The following is a 13,956-nucleotide window of genomic DNA, read 5'->3' on the forward strand; positions in this document are numbered from 1 at the left end:
AAAATTAGCTGGGCATGGTGGTGGACACCTGTAATCCCAGCTACTTGGGAGGCTGAGGCAGGAGAATCACTTGAACCTGGGAGGCGGAGGTTGCATTGAGCCGAGATGGTGACATTGCACTCCAGCCTGGGTGACAGTGCTAGACTCCGTCTCAAAAAAAAAAAAAAGTGCCTGCCCTCCTTTTTCTCTTTCTCTCCCTCTTCCTCTCCTTCTCCTTCTCTTCTCCTCCTTCTCCTTCTTTGTCATTGTCGTCATCAGACAGGTAATGTGCCAACGTTGTAAAAAGGTGGCACATCTCGTATTTGTGCATGAACACCCAATCATCATGGGTATGACCCACAAAAGGATTGTGTGTGCTATTATTATTGCTGTTATTACTACATATTTTCACTTTTTTGCTAATATTATTATATTATATTATTGATGTTTTCTTGGCACTTTTTCCATTTTCTTTTCTTTTTTTGAGAGAGGTTTTCACTCTGTTGCACAGGTTTGAGTGCAGTGGCATGATCACAGCTCACTGCAGCCTCAAACTCCTGGGCTCAAGCAATCCTCCTGCCACAGCCTCCTGAGTATCTAGGACTACAGGAGTGTGCCATCATGCCTGGCTAATTTTTAAAATTTTTTTTGTAGAGACAGAGTCTTGTTATGTTGCTCATGCTGCTCTCAAAGTCCTGGCTTTCAGTGATCGTCCCACCTTGGCCTCCTAAAGCACCATCTTCTTTTTTATTAAAAAATATGGCTGGGCGAGGTGACCCACGCCTGTAATCACAGCACTTTGGGAGGCCAAGGCAGGTGGACTGCTTGAGCCCAGGAGTTTGAGACCAGCCTGGACAACATGGTGAAACCCCGTTTCCACACATACACACAAATCCCCAAAAATTAGCCCGGTGGGGTGATGCACGCCTGTAGTCCCAGCTTCTCAGGAAGCTGAGGTGGGAGGATCTCTTTAAGCTCTGGAGGCCGAGGCTGCAGTGAGCCGAGATCACGCCACTGCACTTCAGCCTGGATGACAGAGCGAGACTCTGTCTCTTTAAAAACAAACAAACAGGCCGGGCGCGGTGGCTCACGCCTGTAATCCCAGCACTTTGGGAGGCCGAGGCGGGCGGATCACAAGGTCAGGAGATCGAGACCATCCTGGCTAACACTGTGAAACCCCGTCTCTACTAAAAATGCAAAAAATTAGCCGGGCGAGGCGGCGGGCGCCTGTAGTCCCAGCTACTCGGGAGGCTGAGGCAGGAGAATGGCGTGAACCCGGGAGGCGGAGCTTGCAGTGAGCCGAGATCGCGCCACTGCACTCCAGCCTGGGCGACTAAGCGAGACTCTGTCTCAAAAAAAAAAAAATAAAATAAAAATAAATAAAAATAAAAAAAAAATAAAAATAAAAACAAACAAACAAACGAACAAAAAAATGGACATGGTGGCTCACACCTGTAATCCCAGCACTTCGGCAGGCCGAGGCAGGCGGATCACCTGAGGTCAGGAGTTTGAGACCAGCCTGGCCAACGTGGTGAAACCCCATCTCTACTAAAAATACAAAAAAAATAGCCAGGTGTGGTGGCAGGCCCCTGTAGTCGGGAGGCTGAGGCAGAAGAATCACTTGAACCTGGGAGGCGGAGGTTGTAGTGTGCCAAGATCGCGCCACTGCACTCCAGCCTGGGTGACAAGGGCAAAATTCCACCTCAAAAAAAAAAAAAAAAAAAAAAAAGTGGGGCTCATGCCTGTAATCCCAACACTTGGGGAGGTAAAGGCAGGAGGATACCTTGAGCCCAGAAGTTTGATATCAGCTAGGCAAAACAGGAAAATCCTTTCTCTATTAGAAAACAAGCAAACAAACAAATAAAACAGTACTTGTCTCTTTTTTGTTTGTTTGTTTGTTTTGTGAGACAGAGTCCCAGTTGCTCGGGAGGCTGAGGCACGAGAATCACTTGAATCTGGGAGGTGGAGGTTGCAGTAAGCCTAGATCACACCACTGCACTCCAGCCTGGGCGACAGAGCGAGACTCCATTTCAAAACAACAACAACAAAGACAAAAAAAAACAAAAACAAAGAGTATCCTTTGTGAAGCTGTGAAAAGTATTAATTTTGTTAAATCTCAACCCTTCAGTGAACATCTTTTGAAAATTCTGTCTAACAAAATGGGAAGTATGCATAAAGTGCTTTTGCTCCCTACCAAAGTCTGGTTGTTTGTAAGAAAAGCCCTTGTGTTATTTAGACACAAGCTGAACTAGCCAATTTTTTTCAGTGAACACATTTTTTACTTGAAAGTATAATGAACTATGTTTATTGAGTCTTGAGTATTTGGCAGACAGTTTTACAAAAATAAACAAAGTAAGCCTGTCACTTCAAGGAAAACAACTTAACATTATTTGTTGGCAACGATAAAGTTAGAACTTTCAAGCCAAAAATAGAATTTTGTACCTGCCACCCGAGCTTGACAGTTTCCCAATACTTAAAAACTTTTCTGATGAGATTGGTGGTGATATTAATGAATGTTATTTTTAAAACGTTGTATAGTGAAATGTGGCAACATTTGGAAGCTCTGCATAGCTCAGTGAACCAATGTTTTCCAAATGACCAATTCGTTGATGATACAAAATCATGCACGGGTAAAAAAAAATCCACTCAAAGTGCAAGATAGATTTTCATATAGCCCAGAGCAGAAAAGGCTTATTGATATGGTTTCAGAGTTTAAGTTGCAGCTAACCTTTAAGAAACAAATATTTCAGCCTGGGCAACATTGGGAGTTGCTGTCTCTACAATTTTCTTTTTCTTTTTTTTTTTTTTTTTTCTAAACTGGTTTTAATGAGTGGTATTGATGTCTTTGTCTCACTTAGGGTCTCAATTTTCCACTGACATTGGTAAAATACATTCAGTCACCCCATTTAAGTGGAAATAAACCTGATTAAACCTTTATCTAATATCAATAATATTCCCTAATGCCTAAAGAAATTGAAGGAATCAGACCCACAATAAAAGACTCTATTTAAATGGGTCTAATTATTTATTGCTCTAGCCCATATGGTACTCTGATAATTTCCATAAGGAAATCAAATGAGTATGACTGACATTTCTTTTTTTTTTTTTTTTTTAATTTATTTATTATTATTATACTTTAAGTTGTAGGGTACATGTGCATAACGTGCAGGTTTGTTACATATGTATACTTGTGCCATGTTGCTGTGCTGCACCCATCAACTCGTCATTTACATCAGGTATAACTCCCAATGCAATCCCTCCCCCCTCCCCTTCTTTTTCTTTTTTAATTTAGTCAGGTGTGATGGCACCTCCTTGTAGTCCCAAGTACTTAGGAGGCGGAGGTGGAAGGATCATTTGAGCTCAGGAGGTCAAGGCTGCAGTGAGCTATGATTGTACCACTGCACTCCAGCCTGGGTGTCAGAGCAAGGTCCTGTCTCAAGAGAAAAAAAAAAAGTAAGAAAGAGAGAAGAAAGAGAGAAAGAGAGAGAGAAAGATGGAGGGAGGAAGGACTATTTGTTGAGTGTGGTGTAAAATAAACAAAGATTGTCCATAATTGTCTGAAAAGGCAACTAAACCCTGCATCATACAACTACATAGCTAGAGTTCTTGTTTTTTTTTTTTTGAGACGGAGTCTCGCTCTGTCGCCCAGGCTGGAGTGCAGTGGCCGGGTCTCAGCTCACTGCAAGCTCCGCCTCCCGGGTTCACGCCATTCTCCTGCCTCAGCCTCCGGAGTAGCTGGGACTACAGGCGCCCGCCACCTCGCCCGGCTAGTTTTTTTGTATTTTTAGTAGAGACGGGGTTTCACCATGTTAGCCAGGATGGTCTCGATCTCCTGACCTTGTGATCCGCCCGTCTCGGCCTCCCAAAGTGCTGGGATTACAGGCTTGAGCCACCGCGCCCGGCGTTTTTTGTTTTTTTAAACATGGAGTCTCACAATGTTGCCTAGGCTGGCCTCAAACTCCTGGGCTCAAGTGATCCTACTGCTTCGGCCTCTGGAGTAGCTTGGACTACAGGTACAGTGGCTCAGAATTCTTCATATAGTTTAGCCAAAATAACGTATCACAAATATATTGAATGTATATTGAATGGAGGGCAGGGTGGTGGCTCACGCCTATAATCCCAATGCTTTGGGAGGCTGAGCTGGGTGGATCACTTGAGCCCAGGAGTTCAAGACCAGCCTGAACAACATGGTAAAACCCCATCTGTAGAAAAAATACAAAAAAAATTAGCCAGGTGTAGTGGTGCACACCTGTAGTCCTAGCTATTCAGGGGGCTAAGGTGGGAGGATCACTTGAACCTGGAGGCTGAGGCTGCAGTGAGCCATAATGGCACTACTGCACTCCAGCCTAGACAACAGAGTGAGACTCCATCTCAAAAATAAACAGGCCAGACACGGTGGCTCGTGCCTGTAATCCCAGCACTTTGGGAGGCCGAGGCGGGTGGATCACAAAGTCAAGATAGTGAGACCATCCTGACCAACATGGTGAAACCCCATTTCTACTAAAAATATCAAAATCAGCTGGGTATGGTGGCACACGCCTGTAGTCCCAGCTACTTGGGAGGCTGAGGCAGGAGAATTGCTGGAACCTGAGAGGTGGAGGTTGCAGTGAGCCGAGACCACGCCACTGCATTCCAGCCTGGCGACAGAGTGAAACTCCGTCTCAAAAAAAACCCAAAAACCCAAAAAACTAACAAAAAACACAGAAAAGCAAATATATTGAATGGAGAAATAGATATGAGAGTTCAGCTGTTTTTAAATTATTAATCCACACACTAAAGAGATTTGCAAAAGTTTAAAACAACGTCTCTTCTCACTATTTTTTGTTTTAGAAGATATAATAGTTTAAAAATATATATTTATGTTAAAATTAGTGGTTTTATCATTATTTAACATGAATTTATAAGTATACATTTACAGTTTTTCTGTTTTAATTTCTTTTCTTCTTCTTTTTTTTTTTTTTTGAGACAGGGTTTCTGTCACCCAGACAAGTGCAGCAGTGAAATCATAGCTCACTGCAGCCCAGAACTAGGCTCAAATGATCCTTCCCTCTCAGCCTACTGAGTAGCTGGAACCACAGGTGCATGCTATCACACCTGACTAATTAAAAAAAAAATTTGGCCGAGCATGGTGACTCATGCCTATAATCTCAGCACTTTGGGGGGTCAAGACAGGTGGATCGGCTGAGGTCAGGAGTTCGAGACCAGCCTGGCCAACATGGTGAAACCTTGTCTTTAATAAAAATACAAAAATTAGCCAGGCATGGTGATGTGCCCCTGTAATCCCAGCTACTCAGGAGGCTGAGGCAAGAGAATCACTTGAACCTGGGAGGTGGAGGTTGCAGTGGGCTGAGATTGTACCACGGTACTCTAGCCTGGGCAACAGAGTGAGACTCCATCTCAAAAAAATTTTTTTTTGTTTTTGCTTTTTTTTTGTTTTTAGAGATTCGGTCTTGCTGTGTTGCCCAGGCTGGTCTCAAACTCCTGGGCTCAAGTGATCCTCCCACTTTGGCCTCCCAAAGTGCCAGGATTATAGGTGTGAGCCACCTTGTCCAGCCTCAATTTCTAATATGGTAAATATCAATAGATATTAACCCACAAGGCCAGGTGCTGTGTCTTACACCTGTAATCCTGGCACTCTGGGAGGCTGAAGTGGGCAAATCACTTGAGGTCAGGAGTTTGAGACCAGCCTGGCCAACATGGTGAAACTCCATCTCTACTGAAAAAAATACAAAAATTAGCCAGGAGAGGTAGCACATGCTAGTAATCCCAGCTACTTGGGAAGCTAAGGTATGAGAATTGCTTGAACCCAGGAGGCAGAGGTTGCAGTGAGCTGAGATTGTGCCACTGCACTCCAGCCTGGGCGAGAGCGAGACTCTGTCTCAAAAAAAAAAAAAAGAAAAAAAAAAAAAGATATTAGCCCACAAAAGCTAATGCCCTTTGTAGTTCCCGATAATTTTTTTTTTTTTTTAGATGGAGTTTTGCTCTTGTTGCCCAGGCTGGAGTGCAATGGCATGATCTTGGCTCACCGCAACCTCCACCTCCCAGGTTCAAGCAATTCTCCTGCCTCAGCCTCCTGAATAGCTGGGATTATAGGCACCCACCACCACGCCTGGCTAATTTTGTATTTTTAGTAGAGACAGGGTTTCTCTCCATGTTGGTCAGACTGGTCTCGAACTCCCGACCTCAGGTGATCCACCCACCTCGGCCTTCCAAAGTGCTTGGATTACAGGCGTGAGCCACCATGTCTGGCCTATAATTTTTAAGTATGTAAAGGAGTCCTGGGACTAAGAAGTTTGAGAACCATTGCTTTAAAGCCCCTAAATGACTCTCCCTATTACAACCCTTTTCCTCCCCCACCAGTTGCTACTATCCAGGGTTTTAAATATTGCCTTTCTTTTTCTTCTAGTTTATCATATATATTCTATATATGTATGGATACATTGGTGTCTGCCAAGCAAGTCTTATTGATGGAATGGTTGCCTGAGCTCAGTTTCCCCCATATAATATTGTTCATGAAGCCCCTACTCAGAGGATTAGCATTAGTCCAGTCCTTGTTTTTGTTGTTGCCTTTGGGACACTTCTCATTCATGTAATCAAAAGACCTTGGTACAATAAAGTTCCAGTCCATCAAAGTTTGGTTAGTTGTGGTTGTGACACTCTGCCAGAGTCAGTTAAAACAGGCCATTTCCACCTCCCTGCCACACAGAGGGTGCCAGATGCTCAGTAAGCCTGAGCTCGCATTCTGCTGGTGTGCTGGTGTGCACTGTGGCATTGGGAATGCTGGTGTGGTTTACTACTTGCAGGACAAGAAGGTCATTCTGGTCAGCAGCAAAATGAGGTCTAGGGTGGCAGATCCAGCGCTGCTTCAGGTTATCCTTTGTGGCCACAGTTTGGGAGAGCCTAACAAAAGTTTTTTTGTTTCCAGAACTCTGCTGCCATTTTCTTGTGAAAAAAGCAGATGGACAGGTTAGTGCCCCACCCTCCATCCTCGGGGTCTCACGCATTCCCTACCTATCAGACGGGCTTCACCTGGGTTAGTGTAGCAACTCCATCTGTCTTTCTCTTCCTGAGGCTGTTAACCTCTATGGGCACCCGTTGCCCTCATTGCTTGACTCAGACCTTTCTGCCTTAGTTGTCCAGTCCAGGAAGGGAGGTCACATCCTATACAAACTTGACATGTTTGAACATGTTGCTCACCTGAATGGAAGAATCAGGCATCCCCAGCACAGCTTGAGGGACCTAGCACCCTGGTATTTCTGGGTCCCATTCCCCACTCCTGTGGGATCACAAAGAGTGGAGTCACTCAGTGAAGCCTCACCTCCAGATTAGAGTTGGGGTGCCTTCTCTGGGCTACTATGGCAGCCTGAAGTGCAAACCACCCCCAAGGTGTGCACTCTAAAGGGAAAAAGGAAAAAGAATGTCTGGGAACACTAAGATTGGGATTTCAAAGGTGCAGCCTAGCAGGTGGCTGCCTGGTCCACCAACACCCCTACTAAACTCAGTGTCTCTCAACATGCACCATGGTGCTGTTTCCCTTGCACTGGAGTGTAGAGTTTAGTGTCAATACTGCCCTAGTCAGACAGAGGTTTAGTGTCAATACTGCCCTAGCCATCCCATTAGCAGGCCAGCTTGATGTCTTTCTTCAGTTGTTGTGTGAGCTGGGTGTCTCATCATTAAAAGTCTTCATTCAAAGGATGATGAGGTGTATGTATTTAATGAGAGAGTGCCCACTGGCAAGTTGCTTGGTCAGTGAAGCATGTTTCTTGGTCAGAGTAAAGTCCCATAGGGCATCCAAAAACATGACATAAGTTCCTCTCAAGGGTGGAGGGTGGTCATGTTAGACCCAGCATCCACATGAGTGGTGTATATTTGTCTCTTTCAGGCAGCAAGTCCTTGTCCCTACACAGGGGTTCCTTTAACAGTCCGGTCTCCTAGTTGCCATTCTCCTGACCAGGTGGCTAGGCTGTTGGCAATGGCCCTTGAATCAGTGAAAATGAATGGATGGCTGCTGCAGCCTGGTGGATCCCATCTGCTTGTTGTTTCACAGAGCCATCAGTAAAACATGCCATGCCAGCACTAGGCATGTCTCTGAGGTCTGAGTCTTGGGCTACAGATAGCCACAGAATGAGCCAAAGCATCCTTTACAGGTCACTTGGTCCCTTGTGGTAAGCTGGCCATTTGTCCCTGAAGCCTACTGGTCCCTTGGGATCCTGGCTGGGCCCTATCTTGAATGTACCATTTCCATTTGATAATTGCACTCTGTTGAACCTATCCAGTTTTATTGGTGGGATTTCTAAGCACCCAAGTGATAACTGGCAATTCAGGTCACAGCATCAACATGTGACACTCCAGCTGTAAGATGCTGTTTCCACCAGGGCCCAGAAGCAAGTATGGAGTTGCCATTTAAAATGGTTATGTCTCATGCTGTTTCAAGCAAGTTACATGTCCAAAATCTGTGAGGCTGGTGCACCCCAGTGGCAGTTTGCTGTTGCCACAGACTCTAATCAGTGTGTATGGAGGTTGGGATACCTGAAATTCCATCAGACTAGCAGGCATTGCCTTTAAAGGTTTTAGTGCAGCACTGCTTTTGTTGAATAACCCATTGGGGCTTGGGTAGCTGGGTGGCAGGTAGGAGTGAATTTGCCCCACTGTTATAGCTCGAATTTTCAGGTGTGAGGGGGCATACCCTCTCAGGCAAGTGCTTTTAAAGGTTTTAAAGGCAGTGACTGGGCCATGGCTTCCTGAAAGTCTTCCAAGGCCTATTGCTGCAAAGAACCCTTTTCAAAGTTGGCCGCTTTGCTGATGACCTTGACTAAAAAGGCCAAGAGAACACCTGGGTGGGGTACATACTGTCTTTGGTACTCAAAGAGGCCTACCAGCTGTTGGGGCTCCTTTTTATTAGTGGGTACTGTCAGGGTTAAACATTTTTGCTTGACAGTATCTGGGATACTTTTTTTTTTTTTTTTAATTTAAAGACAGGATCTGGCTCTGTCACCCAGGCTGGAGTGCAGTGGTGTCACTGTAGCATTGACCTCCCTGGCTCAGGTGATCCTCCCACCTCGGCTTCCTAAGTAGCTAGGACATGCCACCATGTCCAGCTAATTTTTTGTATTTTTTTGTAGATACAAAAATGTTGCCCAGCTGGTCTCAAACTCCTGGGCTCAGGCAATCCTCATGCCTTGGCCTCCCAAAGTGCCGGGATTACAGATATAAGCCACTGCACCCAGCATGGATACTTTTTTTTAATGTTAAGATTTTATTTACAAGATTTTTTGTTGTTGTTGTGCGAAAAGTAAAAAATGCTGTTCCAATCTTGGTGTAACTGGTAGCCATGGACGGTTGACTTACCAATCACAGCTATCCATGTTATAGCAAGAGTTTTACACAGAAACCTATCAGCGCTTACAATTTTGTTGGGGTTAAGTCCTGAAGCATGGTGGTGGATTACCAAGAGTGACTAAATAGAAGAAGGTGGAATGTCACTGGAACTATTCTTTTTTTTTTTTTTTTTGAGACGGAGTCTCGCTCTGTCGCCCAGGCTGGAGTGCAGTGGCCGGATCTCAGCTCACTGCAAGCTCCGCCTCCCGGGTTTACGCCATTCTCCTGCCTCAGCCTCCCGAGTAGCTGGGACTACAGGCGCCCGCCACCTCGCCCGGCTAGTTTTTTTTATTTTTTATTTATTTTTAATTTTTTTTTGAGACAGAGTCTCGCTCTGTCGCCCAGGCTGGAGTGCAGTGGCGTGATCTCGGCTCACGGCAAGCTCCGCCTCCCGGGTTCACGCCATTCTCCTGCCTCAGCCTCCGGAGTAGCTGGGACTACAGGCACCCCCACCTCGCCCAGCTAGTTTTTTGTATTTTTTTTTTTTTTAGTAGAGATGGGGTTTCACCGTGTTAGCCAGGATGGTCTCGATCTCCGGACCTCGTGATCCGCCCGTCTCGGCCTCCCAAAGTGCTGGGATTACAGGCTTGAGCCACCGCTCCCGGCCTTAGTTTTTTGCATTTTTTAGTAGAGATGGGGTTTCACTGGGTTAGCCAGGATGGTCTCGATCTCCTGACCTTGTGATCCGCCCGTCTCGGCCTCCCAAAGTGCTGGTATTACAGGCTTGAGCCACCGCGCCTGGCCATACTGGAACTATTCTTAGGCTCTTTGGGTGGGTGGGTGTTTTAGGGTTTCTAACACAGCTAATTTTTTTTTTTTTAACAGCCACCAAATTCATGAGCAGTCCTGCTGAACGGCGCTGTTTCTGCAGGTCATTTGGAGTCTTAGTCATCTTTTCCTTCGTCGTCTGTTTCTACCTTCCTGGGATACTTTTTTTGACTTTTAGCACAGGCGACCTTGGCATTCTGCCTCTTACAGTCCATTGTTAGTTTCCATGCCTGGACAGCCTTTTTTGCCCAGTCAAACTGGTCTGTTACATTATCACGGGGTGGTTTGTAAGAAAGTTTTGAATTAACCAAGTGATCTCCTGTTCTCCTTTTAGTATGCAGCACTGCTTTTGTTGAATAACCCATCGGGGTTTGAGTAGCTAGGCGGCAGGTAGGAGTGAATTTGCCCCACTGTTATAGCTTGAATTTTCAGGTGTGAGGGGCATACGGCTCCACATCTGACCTTTAGATAGTGAGTCTCGCTTTCTGTGAAGGACCACTGGTTCCCCTTGGATGCCTCAGGGGTCACCTGAGTACCTCTTTCTTGTACCCAGTCAAGTACCTCAGGGTCCATCTGAGTAGCCACTTCCCAAACTCTGGCCCAGGGAATGAGGGATCACGTAAGTGCTCAACAACCAGAGGATCTTGCATTATGTTTCCCTGTTGCCACTGTGAAAGGAAAATCTTGGGACCCCAAAATTACTAAGCTAAGGGAAAAGTCAAGCTGGGAACTGCTCGGGACAAACCTGCCTCCCATTCTATTCAAAGTCACCCCTCTGCTCGCTGAGATAGGTGCATATTCTGATTGCCTCCTTTGGAAAGGCTCATCAGAAACTCAAAGAATGCAACAATTTATCTCTCACCTACCTATGACCTGGAAGCCCCCTCCTTGCTTCGAGTTGTCCCACCTTTCTGGACAGAACCAATGTACTTCTTACATATATTGATTGAGATCTCATGTCTCCCTGAAATATATAAAGCCAAGCTGTGCCCCAGCCACCTTGGGTACGTGTCGTCAGGACGTCCTGATACTGTGTCATGGGCACACGTCTTTAACTTTGGCAAATAAACCTCCTAAAATGATTGACACTTGTTTCGTCATTTTTCTTGATTGACACAACATTGCTCTTTCTTTGCTTCAATCCATGAAGCCAGCTCACTCACATCTGTGGGGCTGGGGCAGGGTTAGCAATCTATGTCCTGCTCATCGCTCTTCCTTTCCCATAAATCATCCATTTGCATTTTCAGCTCCTGAACCCCCAAGCTGATCTCTCCACCCTGGGCCAGGTACTGGGGGGTATCGCCCCTCCCATGTTGACAATAATCCATGGTTTTGTCAGACCAGATGCTGCTCACTGTGCCAGTTTTGTGAAGCAGGTTCACTGTGCACTGCTTACCAACTTGTGTCAGTCTGGTGAGGCAGAATGCACTTATATGCAAGTTACATGATGCAGAATTACTCCTCACAGATAGGCAGCAAGGAACGGCAGAAGCCTGGGGTCCACTGTGAGCTGATATGCCAAGCCTCAAGAAAGCTGCCTGGGGCAGATGTAGTCTCTGCTGCATGTGCCCCACTTGTACCACAGCTGAGGGACCCCAAAAGGTAGCTCTGTGTTACATATCTCATGGTCATATGTCTTGCTGGGCAATGCTTTCAAAAATGTACTGCTTCCAGGGGAGACAGGAACAACTCTTGGGCTATTCCAGGCAGTTCCTCCCTACTCAAGATGTTCCATTCCCCAGGAGGGACAGGAACAAGGCCTGGGCTGTTTCAGGCAGTTCCTCCTTGTCTCAGGATGTTACATTCCAGTACATTCCAAGTTATTCTTGAGGATGTTACATTCCCAGCACATTCCAAGTTATTCTTACAAGCAAGAAACAGGGAAGAACTGGGTGGGTCCATGCGCCCAGAGAACTGGTCTGTACAAATTTTAAATTTCTTATATAGTCCAATTTATTAATTTTTAATTTTATGGGTCATGTTTTAGTGTTATATCTAAGAATGCTTTGCCTCAGCCAAAGCACGAAGAATTTTTCCTAGAAGTTTTATAGTTTTAGCTTTTACATTTATTATGTAGTTTGGCTGTGTTCCCACCCAAATCTCACGGTAGCTCCCATAATTCTCATGTGTTTTGGGAGGGACCCGGTGGGAGATAATTGAATCATGGGGGTGGTTTCCCCATACTGTTCTCCTGGTAGTGAATAAATCTCATGAGATCTGATGATTTTATAAGGGAAAGCCCCTTTCACTTGGCTCTCTCATTTCCTCTTTGCCTGCCACCATGTGAGACGTGCCTTTCACCTTCTGCCATGATTGTGAGGCCTCCCCAGCCACGTGGAACTGTGAGTCCATTAAACCTCTTTTTCTTTATAAATTACCCAGTCTCAGGTAGGTCTTTATCAGCTGTGTGAAAACAGACTAATACAATTTAGGTGTGTGATCCATTATGAGTTAATTTTTGTGTGTGACAAGGGTCTATATTTTGTTTATGGATATGCAGTGGTCTTAACACCATTTCTTGATTAGACCACCCTTTCCACTATTGAATTGCCTTGGCAACTTTGTCAAAAATCAATTGACCAGAAGTATAATGGTTTATGTCCAGACTCTCAAATTTGTTTCATTAATCTATATGCCTAGTTTTACCCCAGTACTGCAGTCTTTTATTATTGAGGCTTTATACTAAGCTGTGAAATGGGATGAGGTAAATCATCTGAATTTCTTCTTTTTCAAATTTATTTTGGCTGTTATGGGATCTTTGTCTTTCCATATAAATTTTAGGGTAAGCATGACAATTTTCACAAAAGATCTTTCTGGGATTTTGGTATGGATTGCATTGCATCTACAGATCAATCTTTATAGAATTGTCTAAATTATCCAAGGAGAATTGTCATCTTAAAAATATTGAGTCCTTCAAGAGAATGAGAAGACAGATTCAGACAGGGAAAAAATATTTGCAAAAGACATAACTGATAAGGGACTAGTATCCAAAATATACAAAGAACTCTTAAAACTCAATGATAAGAAAACAACCGAATTAAAAAATGGGCAGCAGCCCTGAACAGACACCTCACCAAAGAAGATATACAGATTGGCAAATAAACATATGAAAAGATGCTCCATGTCATATATCTTTAGGGTGCTGAAAATTAAAACAGCAATGAGATGCCACTACATACCTATTAGAATGGCCCAAATCAGATGTGGAGCAACAGGAACTCTCATTCACTGTTGATGGAAATGTCAAATAGTACAGCTACTTTGGAAGACAGTTTGGCAATTTCTTACCAAACGAAACATACTCGTGCCATACAATTCAGCAATCACGCTTCAAATGAGTTGAAAACTATGTTCACACAAAAACCTGCACTTGGGTGTTTGTAGCAGGTTTATCCTTAGTTGCCAAAATTTAGATGCAACCAAGATATCCTTCTGTAGGTGAATGGGTAAAATAAACTGTAGTACATTCAGACAATAGAATATTATTCCATTATTATACATAGTTCTAATTACATTATGATTTCTGCTTTGAACTATAGGGTTGTTAGCAATTTCTTCTTTTTCAAACATTTGCATTTATTCTAGTTATCTCTTTATTACTGATTTCTGGCTTTATTACATCATTGTCGGAGAGCTTGTCCTATTTGATTTGAGTTCTTTTACATTTGTTGAGAATTGTGTAGTCCAGTATATGTCAATTTCTGTGAATGTTTATTTGCATGCTTTATTGTTGGCTACTGTGTTTTCTGTATGTCTCCTAGGTCATGAATGTTAATCATGCCATTCAAATCTTTTGTATCCTTATTGATTTATAAGTCTCCTACCATAATT

The 13,956-nt window shown here is 44.3% G+C and overlaps 1 pseudogene; it reads right to left on the reverse strand.

Annotated features, from left to right (window-relative positions):
• Positions 1-252: 252 nt before the first annotated feature.
• On the reverse strand, positions 253-348 carry LOC114671218 (small nucleolar RNA U13; annotated as a pseudogene).
• Positions 349-13,956: the final 13,608 nt, after the last annotated feature.

Source organism: Macaca mulatta, chromosome 11, assembly GCF_049350105.2.
Source record: "Macaca mulatta isolate MMU2019108-1 chromosome 11, T2T-MMU8v2.0, whole genome shotgun sequence".
NCBI classification, from domain to species: Eukaryota; Metazoa; Chordata; class Mammalia; order Primates; family Cercopithecidae; genus Macaca; species Macaca mulatta.